We start from the raw sequence: 17707 nt of genomic DNA, 5'->3' as shown, positions 1-17707 counted from the left end.
CAGCAGATGTGTTTGCTTCTAAATTATCATGAGGAGCTACAGCCTTTCCAGTCATGCTCCCTCCACATTGCTGATGTTCACCTCTTGCCAACATGTTTCCTCTTAATTCGTCATCACTGAGAGGATATAATTGTTCCTTTCCTTTGTCACCAGACCACAAAACTAGCCTTCCACCACCACTCGAAGATTTTTGAGTTCCTTGTCCTGTCTCTAGTCCATCATGTCTGCTGTAATTAATAAAAAGGACTCTTTCTGTGATTATGGTATTTAGATATTCCACTGGAGATAGCCAACCTAATTGTAGAGGTCTTCGCATGTCTAAGCGTATCCAATCTCTTTGCAAGAATGGAAGCCATTGTTTCAGACTGCTTATGTTCCTCTGGAGGAATCACCGGGCATTTGCTACTTGTTGTCTCATTGTCACTTCCTGTGCTAGTGAAGTATTGTGAACTGTTGAATTCCTTCTCCACATTAACATTCTGTTGACATGAAGGATACAGCTTATCACCTGCACCCTTTGGATTGACAGCACAAAAATTACTATTTACATTGCACGGAGTTGCATCCATCAATTTCATTGATTTTTTTGGTAAAAGCCGACTTACCCACAAGCTTTCTGTGATTCCACCTTTATTTCCCATTGCAGCATTCAAAGGGCTCGCATGGCACTCATTATGTTTTTCTTCAAGAGTTTTAGAACATGACTTAATGGAGTTAGGCATCTTCAAGTTTTTTTCGACTCTCAAAGGGAAAACTCCACTTTGATCTCTAAAATTCCATTTACCACCAGGTGACTCCATTTGAAGGCTGTCAGCAGCTAAAGTCCCAACAGCCACATTAAGAGTTTCTCTGCCTGTGCTAATTTCCTTGTCAAGCATAGAATTGCTACCATTCAAAGCCAGTGATAGCCTGTCGGCTTCACGCTCGGTGCGATTGATTTCTGATTGATGAGGGGTATCTCTTGAAGTTATCATAACGTTATGACTATAAAGAGATTGAAAAAGAGAATTGAAGCCAACAGACTGCAGACGATTGCTACTGTTATTTTCTAGTGACAGAGAATGTCCTGCAAGTTCATGTCCAGTAGTCTCTGACAACTTCTGATTGGTAGTTTTATCAAACACGGTTGATCCATTAGTCAGAGAAGACATCCAGTTAAAGAAAGAGGTGCCATTTCTGTTCAACAATCCTTAGCAATAACTTTCATTGTATTCCCTTCTATATCTTTTATTCCGAGAAGACATCTCCGCTGTTGAGTATTGAGCATACTCTCGCTTTGGAGCTTTCATCCTAGGACAACTCTCCATACTCTCATTGCTATCATCACCCTCTTTTGTGTTGCTAACATAATTGCTCTGGTCGTGCATTGCCTTTTCTTTGCCCTTCTCAAGCTTTGCAGGATTAACATCTGGTGTTGACTCATATCTTGCAATAGAATTAACACCGGATGCCAAATCACATTTTGAAACAGGGTTAACACCGGAGGCTGACTAACATTTGACAAGAATAGCCCCATCCTTATTGTGCTCCTACATAACTTGGTCTTGGTGATCACCATTATAGTTTTCCTGCATAACCTGATCTTCCTGATTACCATTACAGTTGTCCTACATAACCAGATCTTGGTGCTTATCACTTTGGTTATCTAGAAAACCTACCAACTTGCCTGGGACCTTTTTTGTATTACTGAAACTCCCAAAGGATGAAGGTCACTGTGCATTCACTGCACTGTTTGGCAAAACATAGTCCCTCTGACTAATTGCTTTTACTAATCAAGCTCGCCAGGTATTATCTGCCCAAGATCTCTCATTATGGACAGCGGTTGCACAGTAGACCTGTTTTTCCGAAATACTTTGCAGGCTGCCTTTTTTTGAAGCCGGACCTGTAAAATGTCGTGCTAAAATTTTAACTTTAGGAACAAAAGATATAAGTGTGTTTTAAATTAATTGTACTAAAAATGATATATTACTGTGCGAAGCATCCTTGGAGCATCTTGTGGGGCAAATATCCGCTTCCTCTTTATTCAACTTATCTGCACAGCAGCTGTTAGACAATTCTCCCCCCTCACTCATCTCACTGATCCCTCCAGAGCATTCTACAAGAATTTAATCATTGAATAAGGTAAGATAATCACCCGCCCCAAGAACAGGATGATATGGAAAATTCTTTGGGTTTGTTTTTCATTTGGATTATGACAATTCATAAGTGTCGACTACCCGGCTATTAGAGACATGGTAGACGAAATAAAGTGCGAAAAGCTAAGAACATATGATTACTAACAAATCTCGCGAACAAATTAGGGAATAATTATGTTTGAGAGATTTGAATAAATAAATAAATTCTGCCGGTTACGTTTGTACAGTTTGGACTCTTCTGGCAAGCTAAGCAGTTGTTGCTAAATGCAGATCTCTAAGCCAAAGCCAAGCGTCAACATGTCTAAACCACTCGAACTCACCAAATTAGATTGGTGTATTTTAAACTTACTTGAATCTTGTTCCTATGATCTTATAGAAGTAGATTGTTGCGCATCAAGGTTTCGTGTTCTATTTGGACTAGCCGCGGATACTCTCACTGAATTGTCTGTCACATCCCTAGTTCTGGTATGACCTAGGCTAGCTAGTCATGTGTGCATCATGTTTAAATTTCATTTAACTTTGAAATGGGGATTGTGAAACCCTCAGAAATCATTTCTGGAAATAACCCAGATAAAAATTGCTCCAAAAAGGTCCAAGAAAATGTTCATGTTGCTCTCTGAAAATATTGGACAGAGATAAAAATCAAACCAATATTTTTAGGATCTCATAAGTATTTATTTTGGGCATTTGGAATTAATCCAATATTTATTTGCATTGGATATATATGTTTTATATTTTATATATGTCCAAAAATTCTGAATTTTTGGTGAGGGGCTTTGGAATAATCCCTTAGGTCCCTGCAAAAATTGTCAGAATTAAATAAAATGATTTGGTATTTTTATCAAATCAAAACAAATGTCAGAAAAATAGAAAAGAAAACAAAGTAAGGGAAATACTTACCTGTAGCCCCTGTGCAGCCTGGCCTGGCCAGCGGCCCAGCAGGCCGGCCCAGCCCAACTGCCAGGAGCTTCTTCAAGCTCCTGCCAGTAGGAGCTGCTGCGTGGCCGCGCCAGTCGGCCGTGGCCACGTCTCCCCGCCACCTCCTGCTTCCCCTCCTTGTCGCTCTGGCCTCCCTGGACGTCGCCACGACGCCCCGTTTCCCCCTTACTCTCCTGTGCCCATTCTCTCCTCTCCCTCGCTCTCTCTCACCGTGCCCGAACGCTGCCGTCACCGCCGTTCGCCATAGCCGCAGGCACCGCCCCGACCTCGCCCCTCCGACGTTTCCCACAAGCTCCGCGCCACCTTCCTCGTCCTCTCCGTCAAGCCAGGCAACTCCGGGCGCCCCGTATCGTCGTCACCGCCGTTGTCTTCTTCGTCAGCCACCCGAGATCGCTGGTGACATTCCGGCTACACCGAGCCTTCCCCGAGCTCGCCGACCCCACTGTTGGATCCGCTGTGAGCCCCGCCATCGAACCCCCCTCTTCCCTGCCTCTCCGGCGCCCTCTAGCCCCTCTGCCGCTCGAGCCGAGCTCCGGTCGCCGCCGCGAGCTTCGCTCCGACGAGCTCCGACCACTCCACGGTCTCCCGCGTGTTCCATTGGATGCGCGCGAGCCTGGGCTTTGCGTAGGAGGTCTCCGCCGCCCAAATGGTCGCCGGAGCGACGAATCCGAGGCCCTCCGCCGCGTCTGGCTCGCCGGTGTCAAGCCACCGGCGGGTTTTGACCCCGCTGACCAGGAGGTTTGACCTCCCGTGGGTCGCTGACATGTGGGGCCCGGCCTATTAATTTTTAGTTAGGATTAGTTTAACAACTAATTTAACCCTGTTAACTAATTAGGTCACTGACGCGTGGGCCCAACCCCATTAACTAAGCCAGTTTAGGTTTAATTTAATTAGGATTAGCCACAGAGACTGACGTGTGGACCCCACACGTCAGGTTTGACCTAGTCAGCCACCGTTGACCTGCTGACGCAGGCATGACGCAATGCTGACGTAGTTATTCTTTTTCTGGAATTATTTTTAAATAGGAAATTCCAAAAAATGTTCAAAACTTCAAAAATTCATAGAAATTCAACCGTAGCTCAGATTGAAATAATTTATATATGAAAAATGATCAGAAAAATTCAATCTATCCATCTGTACCATTTTCATGCATGAAAAACCCACCTACACATGCTGTATATATGAAAACACACTTATGGCATATTTAAGGGCTTATTTTGGAGTTGCATTTGAATCTTTAGTTCAAATGGACTTTAACCAAATGAATGCTAGATGCATTAACTCAAACAACATCACATATTCATGCCATGATCATGCATCATATTGTTGCATATACTTGTGTTTGATTTTCGACACCGTTCCTTCTCGATAGGTCCTGCTCCGGAGAGTGTTCGAGAGTACCTGTCTGAGGAGTAGTGCCCCCTGTTGATCTACCAGGCAAGCAACCCCCCCCCCCTGTTCATTCCGATAAAATCCTACTCTCTCGCTCCTGCTCTCATTTATTGCATTAGGACAACAATGATTCAACTACTACTTTATGCTACGGTAGTTGAACCCATTCCTCTGCATGACCTGTCATTGCCGCAGTAAATAGTTGAAACCCACTAGCATGTGTAGGAGTTGTTTGAGCCATGATGTGCTTCTACCATGCCATGCCTGCTATTGCTTAGAGTTGTGTCAGGTCTGATTCATCGGGAATGAATTGGAGTGTTATGATATGTTCTGGTGCTGAGAGTTAAGCGTGTGAACACGATTTGGTAAAGGTAGCGGTGAGAGGCCATGTGGAAGTACATGGTGGGTTGTCTCATTGGGACCGTCCTTAAGAACTGAGTTCTGTGTAAGTTGTCCAATGACTAGCTACTACCACACATTGGGCTCCGGGCGCTCCAAGCTCTCTCGACTTATTAACCAACTTGATCTCTGTCCAGGAGTTGCAACTAGTTTCTGGTGTTTGTAGGTAGTGCTATTTTTCTACCGAGTGGCACCCGACAGGGTGGGCTCGGGACAGACTAGGCACAGGTGGCACGGTGTACCAAGGGGCACCCAGATGGTGGGCTTGGGAACCCTGCTAACATCGTTTGGGGCCGTGAGCGACACCCCAGCCGGATCTCCTTGCGGATGGAACCCAAATAGGTGATAAACCTGGACTAGAGTCTTGCGTGGTTAGTTAGGTCGTGGCCGACACCCTCGCCAGGCTTCCGCTTGAAGGTTGCCGAGATACATGAAGTGTATATGGTGATAAGTGGTGAGAGCGTGTGTGAAGAAGTACACCCCTGCAGGGTTATCATGATCTATTCGAATAGCCATGTCCTCGGTTATGGACTTCTTGGATGCTTACGTGGTACATAGACAACTTAAAGTGGATACTCTAAAATGCTCAAGATAAGTGTGAGTGCTATGGATGGCCTTCTCGTAGGAGAGATGGGGATGAATCCATAGTAGTGTATTGATGTGGTGATTAGTGGACTCGTGTGCGCTGCCTCACCTCAAAGGAGTTTCTCATAGTCGTAGAACAGGATAGCCACTGAGTCAAAGCTGGCTTGCTGCAACTAAACCCCACATTACCTTCTTGATACAAATGCATGTATGATAGGATCTGACGTAAGTCTTGCTGAGTACCCCTGTACTCACGTTTGCTTTATTTATGTTTTGCAGACGAGACATCTGTCTCACTAGTAGTACCGCTTGGACTTCGACGAATAGCTTGTTACCTCAGCTACGATCTTGTACCTTGGAGGGACTTGTAGATAGTCAGGCTTCTCGGCCTTTTTCTTTTGTAGTTGTCTGTACTTAGACATGTAATGCTTCCGTTGCATGTATGCTCTGAATGATGGGTCATGTGACCCCTGTTTGTATTTATGCTATGTGGATCTTCTGAGCCTTTATCTATATGAGTTGCGTTATGTTGTGATGCCATGTTGTACCTCACATACTTGCATGTTATGCGTACGTGTGACATGTATTGCTATGTGTGGGATCCGACAATCTAGTTGTTTGTCCTTGGCAGCCTCTCTTATGGGGAAATGTAGTCTAGTGCTTCCTTGAGCCATAGTAGTCCGCTACAGCCCGGTTCACCGGAGTCCTACTAGCCCAGCACCACTGTTCAGGACATTTGACTGGTCGGCATGTGTTTCACTTCGTTCCTGTGTCTGTCCCTTCGGGGAAATGTCACGCGGTGACATCCGGAGTCCTGCCTAGCCTGCTACAGCCCGGGTTACCAGAGTCCTGTTAGCCCAGTGCTATAGTCCGGATTCACACGCTGCTGACCGACATGCTCGAGGTTGATTCATGTATGCCTGTCCCCATGGGTTAGTGCCGCTTTGGGTTCACGACTAGTCATGTCGGCCCGGGTTCTCTGTCATATGGATGCTAGCGACACTATCATATACGTGAGCCAAAAGGCGCAAACGGTCCCGGGCCATGGTAAGGTGACACCCGTGGGAATACCGTGCATGAGGCCGCAAAGTGATATGAGGTGTTACATGCTAGATCGGTGTGACTTAGAATCGGGGTCCCGACAGCTTTGGTATCAGAGCCTGACTGCCTGTAGGATTGCCAAGCCAACCTGGTCGAAGTTGAGTCTAGAATTTTTTTAGCTATATAGGGGAATTGATTGTGGAAGGGAACATAGGGCTCTTTTTACTCCTTATACCTCATGCCTTCTGATCTGAGTCATCCTATCTTTCCTACGGGGTTAAGGAACTAGGCTTTCTCTTCCGTCTATCAGGATCACGTGTTACTACTCTGTAGTCTCTAAGGTTTGGTTGATCTGAGTCATATCCCAGTTTGAGTATCTCCGGTGTAACCTATTTAGCAATATCTCAGAACCTTGAGTCATGATGTTGAGTATGGTGTTGGTTCTTCAGGATGTCGTCAGTTAACCAAAGTTCTGTTGCTCGTAGCCGGAACCACGGAGATGGTAGGGATGAGGATCCTCCCGACCAGTCTTCATTGGCAGAGTTCATGTTAGAGGTTGAGAGGAACAAGCGTGAGTCTAACCGCTTGCTAGCACGTATTGAGGAGAACACCTCCCATCAGCACAAAGAGTTTGTGTCCATCCATGACTTCATCGGTCTGAAACCACCTCCCTTCCATCATTCCATTGAACCACTCGATGCAGATGACTGGCTACATAGTATCACACACAAGCTGCGTTCAGCGAACGTAGCTGAAAGTAACAAGGTCACCTACGCTGCTTATCATCTGGAAGGTCCTGCTAGTATTTTGTGGCAGAACTATGAGGCTATGCTTCCAGTTGGCCAGAAAACCACCTGGAGAGATTTCACAGAGGCTTTTCGCGAGCATCACATTCCTCAGGCTCTCATTGACCGCAAGAGAGAAGAGTTCTGTAGTTTCACCCAGAGTAAGATGGTTGTTGATGCTTACAGCAGAGAGTTTGAGAACCTTGCCCTCGATGCTACAGAAGAAGTGTCCACAGACGCCAAGAAGCAGGCTAGGTTCCGGAAGGGTCTCAACCCCAAGTTGCGTCGTGATCTCCACTTGCATCATTGTAATACATTCCAGGCTCTTGTGAACAAGGCCATTAACGCAGAAACAGCTCAACTCACTTACGAGGAGTCTCGTAAGAACACCAGAGATCTGGGTTCTTCTTCCGGTTCTACTTCGCAGAAGCGCCGGATTTGGGTTCCGAACTCCGCTCTTCCACCCGGATATTCACCGAGGCCATCTTATGTGGAGCCTCACCCAGTTCAGTTACATGCTCCACCCAGGCCTATTGGTAGACCGCTTGTCAATGCGGGTCCACGTCCTACTTCAGGGACTTGTTTCACATGCGGAGAGCCAGGACACTATGCACGTGACTGCTCTCAAACCAACTATGCTCCACCCCAGCCTGAGAAGTCTGTTGGCCGTGGTAAGCCATCACGCAATATGATTTGTGTCAAGTCAGCTCCCACTCAACGTGGATGTGTGCATCACGTCTCAGCTAAAGACACTCATGATGATCCGGATGTCGTTCTTGGTACACTCCTTGTCAACTGTCATCCAGCTTCGGTTTTGTTTGATACCGGAGCATCTCATTCCTTCATTTCCGAAAGTTATGCTAGCTTGCACAACATATCCTTCTGTGATATGCCCTCTCCACTAGTAATTCAAACTCCTGGATCCAAATGGCAAACTTCTAGTGTAAGCCATGGTAATGAAATCCTTGTTGACAGACTTGTATTCCTTGCGTCACTTATAGCCCTCAAGTCTACGGATATTAACATCATCTTGGGTATGGACTGGATGAAAGCTCATTATGCCAAGATTGATTGTTACACTAGGTCTGTTCAGTTTACACACCCATCTGGCAAGATAGTCACCGTCTCCACTAGGGTTGCAAAGCGCCAGCTCTATTCTCTTAATGCCAACCCTCTTCCTGACCTTGAAGATATCCCGGTAGTCCGTGACTTTCCGGATGTCTTTCCAGAGGAACTGCCAGGTATTCCACCTGACAGAGATGTAGAATTTGTCATAGATCTTATCCCAGGAACCGCTCCAATCTCTAGGAGACCTTACAAGATGGCACCCTTAGAACTAGCTGAGCTTAAGAAACAACTCGATGAATCCTTGCAAAAGGGTTTCATCCGTCCTAGTTCTTCTCCCTAGGCTTGCCCCGTCCTCTTCGTCAAGAAGAAGGATGGTACGGACCGGATGGTTGTAGATTATCGTCCCGTTAATTTGGTCACGATAAAGAACAAGTATCTGCTCCCCAGGATCAACGACTTGTATGATCAGCTCGCTGGATCCTCAGTCTTTTCCAAGATGGATTTGAGGTTAGGCTACCACCAAATCAAGATCAGAAATGGGGATATTCCTAAGACGGCTTTTGTCACTCGTTATGGTCAATACGAGTACACCGTCATGTCTTTTGGTCTAACCAAACTCCAGCTACTTTCTCCCGCTTGATGAACTCGATCTTCATGGAGTACTTAGATAAGTTCGTCGTGGTTTACCTCGATGATATTCTTATTTACTCAAAGAACAAGGAAGATCATGCCGAACATCTTAGACTTGTGCTAGAAAAACTCAGAGAGCACCGCCTTTATGCCAAGTTCTCCAAGTGCGAATTTTGGTTGCCAGAAGCGGCCTATCTCGGCCACGTAATCTCTGGTAAGGGCATTGCTGTCAATCCCGAAAGAGTTCAGGCCGTTCTTGATTGGACTCCGCCTGAAACAGTTAAGCAAGTTAGGAGTTTCCTTGGTCTAGCCAGTTATTGTCGCCGATTTGTTGAGAACTTCCCCAAAGTGGCCAAACCTCTCACAGAACTTCTCAAGAAAGATAAAAAGTTTGAGTGGTCCCCATGGTGTGAGCATAGTTTTTAGGAACTGAAAAGACGCCTGACTTCTGCTCCCATACTTGTGCCACCGGATTTCACTAAGGACTTTGTTATCTACTGCGACGCCTCACGACAGGGACTAGGTTGCATTGTTATGCAAGATCGCCATGTGATTGCCTATGCATCTCGATAGTTGCATCCACATGAGGAGAATTATCCTACACATGATCTAGAGCTTGCAGCCGTAGTCTATGCCCTTAAGACATGGCGACATTACCTTCTTGGTAAATGTTGCGATATTTACACTGACCACCAGAGTCTCAAATATATGTTCACCCAACCAGATTTGAACCTGAGGCAAAGACGTTGGCTGGAGTTGATCTCAGATTACGACTTAGGGATTACCTACACCCCAGGCAAGGGGAATGTCATGGCTGATGCGCTAAGTCGTAAGTCCTATTGCAACAACCTCATGTTGCAGCAGGGCCAACCACTTCTCCATGAGGAATTCTGTAAGCTTAATCTTCACATTGCTCCTCATGGATTCCTTTCTACCTTGGTGGCGAAACCTACTCTTGTGGATCAAATCATCTCTGCTCAGAAGCAGGATACGGGAATTTCCCGGATCAAGAGAAACATTAACAAGGGAGTTGGTGGTAGTTTCTCTATAGATGATCGTGGTGTTGTTTTCTTTGAGAGTCGCTTGGTGGTTCCCAAGAATCAACATCTTCGACAATTAATCCTTAAGGAGGCGCATGAATCTCCTCTCACGATTCATCCCGGTAGTACGAAGATGTATCAGGACCTACGCCAGAGGTTCTGGTGGACTAGGATGAAGAGAGAAATTGCTCAATTTATTGCTAACTGTGACGTTTGTCGTCGCGTGAAGGCAGAGCATCAGAGACCTGCTGGCACCCTTCAACCTTTAGCTATTCCTGAGTGGAAATGGGATAAAGTTGGTATGGACTTCATCATCGGCTTTCCTAGGACCAAGAGAGGGAATAATGCTATCTTCGTAGTCATTGATCGTCTTTCCAAAGTGGCTCACTTCCTACCTGTTCGAGAGAGTATCACTGCTAGTCAGCTCGCTGACTTATATATTTCTCAAATAGTGTCACTTCATGGTGTTCCACTAGAGATCAATTCAGACCGTGGTAGTCTTTTCACTTCTCATTTCTGGAAGAGTTTCCAAACTGCCATGGGCACCCATCTTTCCTTTAGTACCGCTTTCCACCCTCAATCAAGTGGTCAGGTGGAAAGGGTCAACCAGATTCTTGAAGACATGCTTAGAGCTTGTGTTATCTCATTCGGTATGGATTGGGAGAAGTGTCTTCCCTTCGCCGAGTTTGCTTATAACAACAGCTACCAATCCAGCCTCAAGAAAGCTCCTTTTGAGGTTCTGTATGGACGAAGATGTCGAACACCTTTGAACTGGTCAGAAACCGGTGAAAGACAATTCTTTGGACCGGATATGATCCAGGAGGCAGAAGAGCAAGTTCGCATCATTCGTGAGAATTTAAAAACAGCCCAATCTCGTCAAAAGAGCCAGTATGACCGTAGTCATAAGGAAGTGGCTTATGAAATTGGCGGCAAAGCTTACCTTCGGGTTACCCCTTTCAAGGGTACCCATCGATTCGGTATCAAGGGCAAGTTGGCTCCTCGTTACGTTGGTCCCTTTCTCATTCTCGCTAAACAAGGAGAGGTTGCCTACCAGTTGGAACTACCACCACATCTTTCTTGAGTTCATGATGTCTTCCACGTCTCTCAACTCAGGCGTTGCTTCTCGGATCCCATCCGCGGAGTGGACCATGAAACGCTTGATCTCCAAGATAACCTCACATATCGAGAGTACCCTGTTCACATCCTTGAACAAGCAGAGCGTGTCACTCGACGTCATAACATAAAGTTTCTCAAGGTTCAGTGGTCTCATCATTCCGAGAGAGAAGCTACTTGGGAGCGTGAAGATCGTCTTCGACTTGAGTACCCTGCTTTCTTCCCGCCGACTCCTGAATCTCGGGACGAGATTTCTTCGAGTGGGGGCGAGTTGTCACATCCCTAGTTCTGGTATGACCTAGGCTAGCTAGACATGTGTGCATCATGTTTAAATTTCATTTAACTTTGAAATGGGGATTGTGAAACCCTCAGAAATCATTTCTAGAAATAACCCAGATAAAAAAATTGCTCCAAAAAGGTCTAAGAAAATGTTCATGTTGCTCTCTGAAAATATTGGACAGAGATAAAAATAAAACCAATATTTTTAGGATCTCATAAGTATTTATTTTGGGCATTTGGAATTAATCCAATATTTATTTGCATTGGATATATATGTTTTATATTTTATATATGTCCAAAATTCTGAATTTTTGGCGAGGGGCTTTGGAATAATCCCTTAGGTCCCTGCAAAAATTGTCAGAATTAAATAAAATGATTTGGTGTTTTTATCAAATCAAAACAAATGTCAGAAAAATAGAAAAGAAAACAAAGTAAGGGAAATACTTACCTGCAGCCCCTGTGCAGCCTGGCCTGGCCAGCAGCCCAGCAGGCCGGCCCAGCCCAACTGCCAGGAGCTTCTTCAAGCTCCTGCCAGTAGGAGCTGCTGCATGGCCGCGCCAGCCGGCCGTGGCCACGTCTCCCTGCCACCTCCTGCTTCCCCTCCTCGTCGCTCTGGCCTCCCTGGACGTCGCCACGACGCCCCGTTTCCCCCTCACTCTCCCGTGCCCATTCTCTCCTCTCCCTCGCTCTCTCTCACCGTGCCCGAACGCTGCCGTCACCGCCGTTCGCCATAGCCGCAGCCACCACCCCGGCCTCGCCCCTTCGACATGCCCACAAGCTCCGAGCCACCTTCCTCATCCTCTCCGTCAAGCCAGGCAACTTCCGGCGCCCCGTATCATCGTCACCGCCATCGTCTTCTTCCTCAGCCACCTGAGATCGCCGGCGACGTTCCGGATACACCGAGCCTTCCCCGAGCTCGCCGACCCCGCCGTTGGATCTGCTGTGAGCCCCGCCGTCGAACCCCCCTCTTCCCTGCCTCTCCGACGCCCTCTAGCCCCTCTGCCGCTTGAGCCGAGCTCCGGCAAGCTCCGACCACCCCACGGTCTCCCGCGTGTCCCACTGGATGCGCGCGAGCCTGGGCTTCGCGTAGGTGGTCTCCGCCGCCCGAATGGTCGCCGGAGCGACGAATCCGAGGCCCTCCGCGGCGTCTGGCTCGCCGGCGTCAAGCCGCCGGCGGGTTTTGACCCCGCTGACCAGGAGGTTTGACCTCCCGTGGGTCGCTGACATGTGGGGCCAGGCCCTATTAATTTTTAGTTAGGATTAGTTTAACAACTAATTTAACCCTGTTAACTAATTAGGTCACTGACGCGTGGGCCCAACCCCATTAACTAAGCCAGTTTAGGTTTAATTTAATTAGGATTAGCCACAGACACTGACGTGTGGACCCCACACGTCAGGTTTGACCTGGTCAGCCACCGTTGACCTGCTGATGCAGGCATGATGCAATGCTGACGCAGTTATTCTTTTTCTGGAATTATTTTTAAACAGGAAATTCCAAAAAATGTTCAAAACTTCAAAAATTCATAGAAATTCAACCGTAGCTCAGATTGAAATAAGTTATATATGAAAAATGATGAGAAAAATTCAATCTATCCATCTGTACTATTTTCATGCATGACAAACCCACCTATACGTGCTGTATATATGAAAACACACTTATGGCATATTTAAGGGCTTATTTTGGAGTTGCATTTGAATCTTTAGTTCAAATGGACTTTAACCAAATGAATGCTAGATGCATTAACTCAAACAACATCACATATTCATGCCATGATCATGCATCATATTGTTGCATATACTTGTGTTTGATTTTCGACACCGTTCCTTCTCGATAGGTCCTGCTCCGGAGAGTGTTCGAGAGTACCTGTCTGAGGAGTAGTGCCCCCTGTTGATCTACCAGGCACGCAACCCCCCCTTGTTCATTCCGATAAAATCCTACTCTCTCGCTCCTGCTCTCATTTATTGCATTAGGACAACAACGATTCAACTGCTACTTTATGCTACAGTAGTTGAACCCATTCCTCTGCATGACCTGTCATTGCCGCAGTAAATAGTTGAAACCCACTAGCATGTGTAGGAGTTGTTTGAGCCATGATGTGCTTCTACCATGCCATGCCTGCTATTGCTTAGAGTCGTGTCAGGTCTGATTCATTGGGGAATGAATTGGAGTGTTATGATATGTTCTGGTGCTGAGAGTTAAGCATGTGAACACGATTTGGTAAAGGTAGTGGTGAGAGGCCATGTAGGAGTACATGGTGGGTTGTCTCATTGGGACCGTCCTTAAGGACTAAGTTCTGTGTAAGTTGTCCAATGACTAGCTACTACCACACATTGGGCTCCGGGCGCTCCAAGATCTCTTGACTTATTAACGAACTTGATCTCTGTCCAGGAGTTGCAACTAGTTTCTGGTGTTTGTAGGTAGTGCTATTTTTCTACCAAGTGGCACCCGACAGGGTGGGCTCGGGACAGACTAGGCACAAGTGGCACGGTGTACCAAGTGGCACCCGGATGGTGGGCTTGGGAACCCTGCTCACATCGTTTGGGGCCATGAGCGACACCCCGGCCGGATCTCCTTGCGGATGGAACCCAAATTGGTGATAAACCTGGACTAGAGTCTTGCGTGGTTAGTTAGGTCGTGGCCGACACCCTCGCCAGGCTTCCGCTTGAAGGTTGCCGAGATACATGAAGTGTATATGGTGATAAGTGGTGAGAGCGTGTGTGAAGAAGTACACCCCTGCAGGGTTATCATGATCTATTCGAATAGCCGTGTCCTCGGTTATGGACTTCTTGGATGCTTACGTGGTACATAGACAACTTAAAGTGGATACTCTAAAATGCTCAAGATAAGTGTGAGTGCTATGGATGGCCTTCTTGTAGGAGAGACGGGGATGAATCCATAGTAGTGTATTGATGTGGTGATTAGTGGACTCGTGTGCGCTGCCTCACCTCAAAGGAGTTTCTCATAGTCGTAGAACAGGATAGCCACTGAGTCAAAGCTGGCTTGCTGCAACTAAACCCCACATTACCTTCTTGATAAAAATTCATGTATGATAGGATCTGACGTAAGTCTTGCTGAGTACCCTTGTACTCACGTTTGCTTTATTTATGTTTTGCAGATGAGACATCTGTCTCACTAGTAGTACCGCTTGGACTTCGACGAATAGCTTGTTACCTCAGCTACGATCTTGTACCTTGGAGGGACTTGTAGATAGTCAGGCTTCTCGGCCTTTTTCTTTTGTAGTTTTCTGTACTTAGACATGTAATGCTTCCGTTGCATGTATGCTCTGAATGATGGGTCATGTGACCCCTATTTGTATTTATGCTATGTGGATCTTCTGAGCCTTTATCTATATGAGTTGCGTTATGTTGTGATGCCATGTTGTACCTCACATACTTGCATGTTATGCGTACGTGTGACATGTATTGCTATGTGTGGGATCCGATAATCTAGTTGTTTGTCCTTGGCAGCCTCTCTTATGGGGAAATGTAGTCTAGTGCTTCCTTGAGCCATAGTAGTCTGCTACAGGCCGGTTCACCGGAGTCCTGCTAGCCCAGCACTACTGTTCAGGACATTTGACTGGCCGGCATGTGTTTCACTTCGTTCCTGTGTCTGTCCCTTCGGGGAAATGTCACGCGGTGACATCTGGAGTCCTGCCTAGCCTGCTACAGCCCGGGTTACCGGAGTCCTGTTAGCCCAGTGCTACACTCTGGATTCACACGCTGCTGACCGACATGCTCGAGGTTGATTCATGTATGCCTGTCCCCATGGGTTAGTGCCGCTTTGGGTTCACGACTAGTCATGTCGGCCCGGGTTCTCTGTCATATGGATGCTAGCGACACTATCATATACGTGAGCCAAAAGGCGCAAACGGTCTCGGGCCATGGTAAGGCGACACCCGTGGGAATACCGTGCGTGAGGCCGCAAAGTGATATGAGGTGTTACATGCTAGATCGGTGTGACTTAGAATCGGGGTCCTGACATTGTCACTTCGAGTTAGAGGTTGCGACGGCATTTCTCCTGCATCCCTTACGGTGGCATCTACGTTATCACCACTCTTGCCGCCGCCGCCGCTCTGCTGAGGCAAAGATATCACTATGTTCAAAGTATCCGCATTCCAGCGAAGAGGGGCTTTTCTTGTGCTTAGGCTGGACACTGCGATTTTAATGCTGATACCATCATCCGAAGACCGCACCAGCTCAGACAGAGGGCTCATGCCGGATATTTTGATTGCATTTGCACCTGCACCTGAATGTCCACCAGATGCCTTTCAGCAGACTATAAGGTAAGAGGATGTTTGAGAAGAAGGATGAAAACCCACACTGCACATCGTGTTCCTCATGGCATCGGTACAAATACACAAGGGGCCAACCTCCCATCCCTACATGCAGGGATCATGAAGGGGAGGTGCCGTACGAGTAGCTAGCTATCCACTGGACTCGGTCCAGCTGTTACAACCATGGGCATCTCATACACATAAACGTTACAACATCTCATACACATGAACGTTACAACTCAACACCCCCCACAGTCCGAACGTCATTGGAAAGGACGTTCAGACTGGCTCTAAAATCACAAAACACTGATGACGGGAGGCCCTTGGTGAAGATATCCGCAAACTGTGATGTGGTCGGGACGTGGAGAACCTTGGCCTCACCAAGGGCGACGCGGTCACGAACAAAATGAAGATCGATCTCCACATGCTTCGTTCGCTGGTGCTGCACCGGGTTGGAGGAGAGATACACGACACTTATGTTGTCACAATAGACAATCATGGCGCGGTGCAGGGGGCGGTGGAGCTCGGAAAGAAGCTGGCGAAGCCAACAGGACTCGGCAACACAGTTGGCCACAGCATGATACTCGGCCTCGGCACTAGAGCGGGATACAGTCTGCTATCTCTTGGACGACCATGAGATAAGGTTGGAGCCAAGAAAGACACAGAAACCAGAAGTGGACTTGCGAGTATCGGGACATCCAGCCCAGTCAGCATCTCTATAAGCCACGAGATCATGCGACGAGGAACGATGGAGCTGCAGACCGTAGTGAGTGGTGCCGCGGAGGTATCACAAGACTCGTTTGACCAGTTGAAAGTGTGAGTCGAGAGGAGCATGCATGAACAAGCAAATCTGTTGCATCGCGTAGGTGAGGTACGGTCGGGTGAGAGTGAGGTATTGGAGCGCACCGGCAGTGCTGCGATATTTGGAGGGATCCAAAAAGGGAGGGCTGCCAGAGCTAGACAACTTGCAGCAAGTGTCAATAGGTGTAGAAATGGGGCGGCAGTTAAGCATGTTGGCGCGGTCCAAGATCTCTAGGGCATACTGTTCCTGGGATAGGAAGAGACCGGTGGTGTTGTGATGCACGTTGATGCCGAGAAAATGGTGAATGTCGCCGAGGTCACTCATGGAGAACTCGCTAGTAAGAGACGACACAAGCGAGGTGAGAAGGGAAGCAGAGCTGGCGGTGAGTATGATGTCGTCTACATAGAGTAGAAGATACGCCATGGAGGACCCGCGTCGGAGGATAAAAAGAGATGTGTCACATCTGGAAGAGACAAATCCAAGTGTATGGAGGAAGTGGGTGAAACGAAGGAACCAAGTGCGGGGCGCTTGCTTGAGGCCATACAAGGATTTGTTGAGGCGGCACACGTGGGTAGGACGAGCGGAATCAACAAAACCAGAGGGTTGTTGGCAGTAGACGGTCTTGGCGAGATCACCATGAAGAAAGGCGTTTTTGACGTCCATTTGCCGAAGCGGCCACCCATTGGTCGTGGCAAGGCTAAGGACGACGCGTATCGTGGCGAGTTTAACGACGGGGCTAAAAGTCTCCCCATAATCAACCCCAGCTTGCTGCGTGAAGCCACGGACCACCCACCGTGCCTTGTAACGCACCAAGGAGCCGTCGGGATGGAGCTTATGCCGAAAGATCCACTTCCCCGTCACCACGTTGACACCTGCAGGACAAGGCACCAAAGACCAAGTATCATTCTTGATTAGCGCATTATACTCGTCTATCATCGCATTATGCCAATGAGGATCTTTGAGAGCGGCATGATACGAGGAAGGAAGTGGCGAAGGTGCAGTGGTGACAGATAGGTCGAAGTCACGCTCTGGCATGGAGAAACCCTGTTTACCACGAGTGATCATGCGGTGGGGGTTTTGGCGAGGCGGGATAGGCACGGCGCGAGGAGGTAACGCGGGGGGAGGTGGGGAGACAGGCGAAGATCCCGAAGAGGATGGCGAGGGCGAGAGATCCGAGGCAGGGCTCGCAATAGGCGGACTGCGCAGGCTGGGAGCAGGAGTCGCC

General features: G+C 47.6%; 1 pseudogene; it reads right to left on the bottom strand.

Annotated features, from left to right (window-relative positions):
- Positions 1-233: 233 nt before the first annotated feature.
- Positions 234-15620, bottom strand: LOC119272567 (annotated as a pseudogene).
- Between the last annotated feature and the right edge of the window lie 2087 nt (positions 15621-17707).

This window comes from Triticum dicoccoides, chromosome 3A, assembly GCF_002162155.2.
Source record: "Triticum dicoccoides isolate Atlit2015 ecotype Zavitan chromosome 3A, WEW_v2.0, whole genome shotgun sequence".
In the NCBI taxonomy this organism is placed as follows: Eukaryota; Viridiplantae; Streptophyta; class Magnoliopsida; order Poales; family Poaceae; genus Triticum; species Triticum dicoccoides.
The sequence above is the reverse complement of the archived record's forward strand: the minus strand, read 5'-3'. Positions and strand labels throughout refer to the sequence as shown.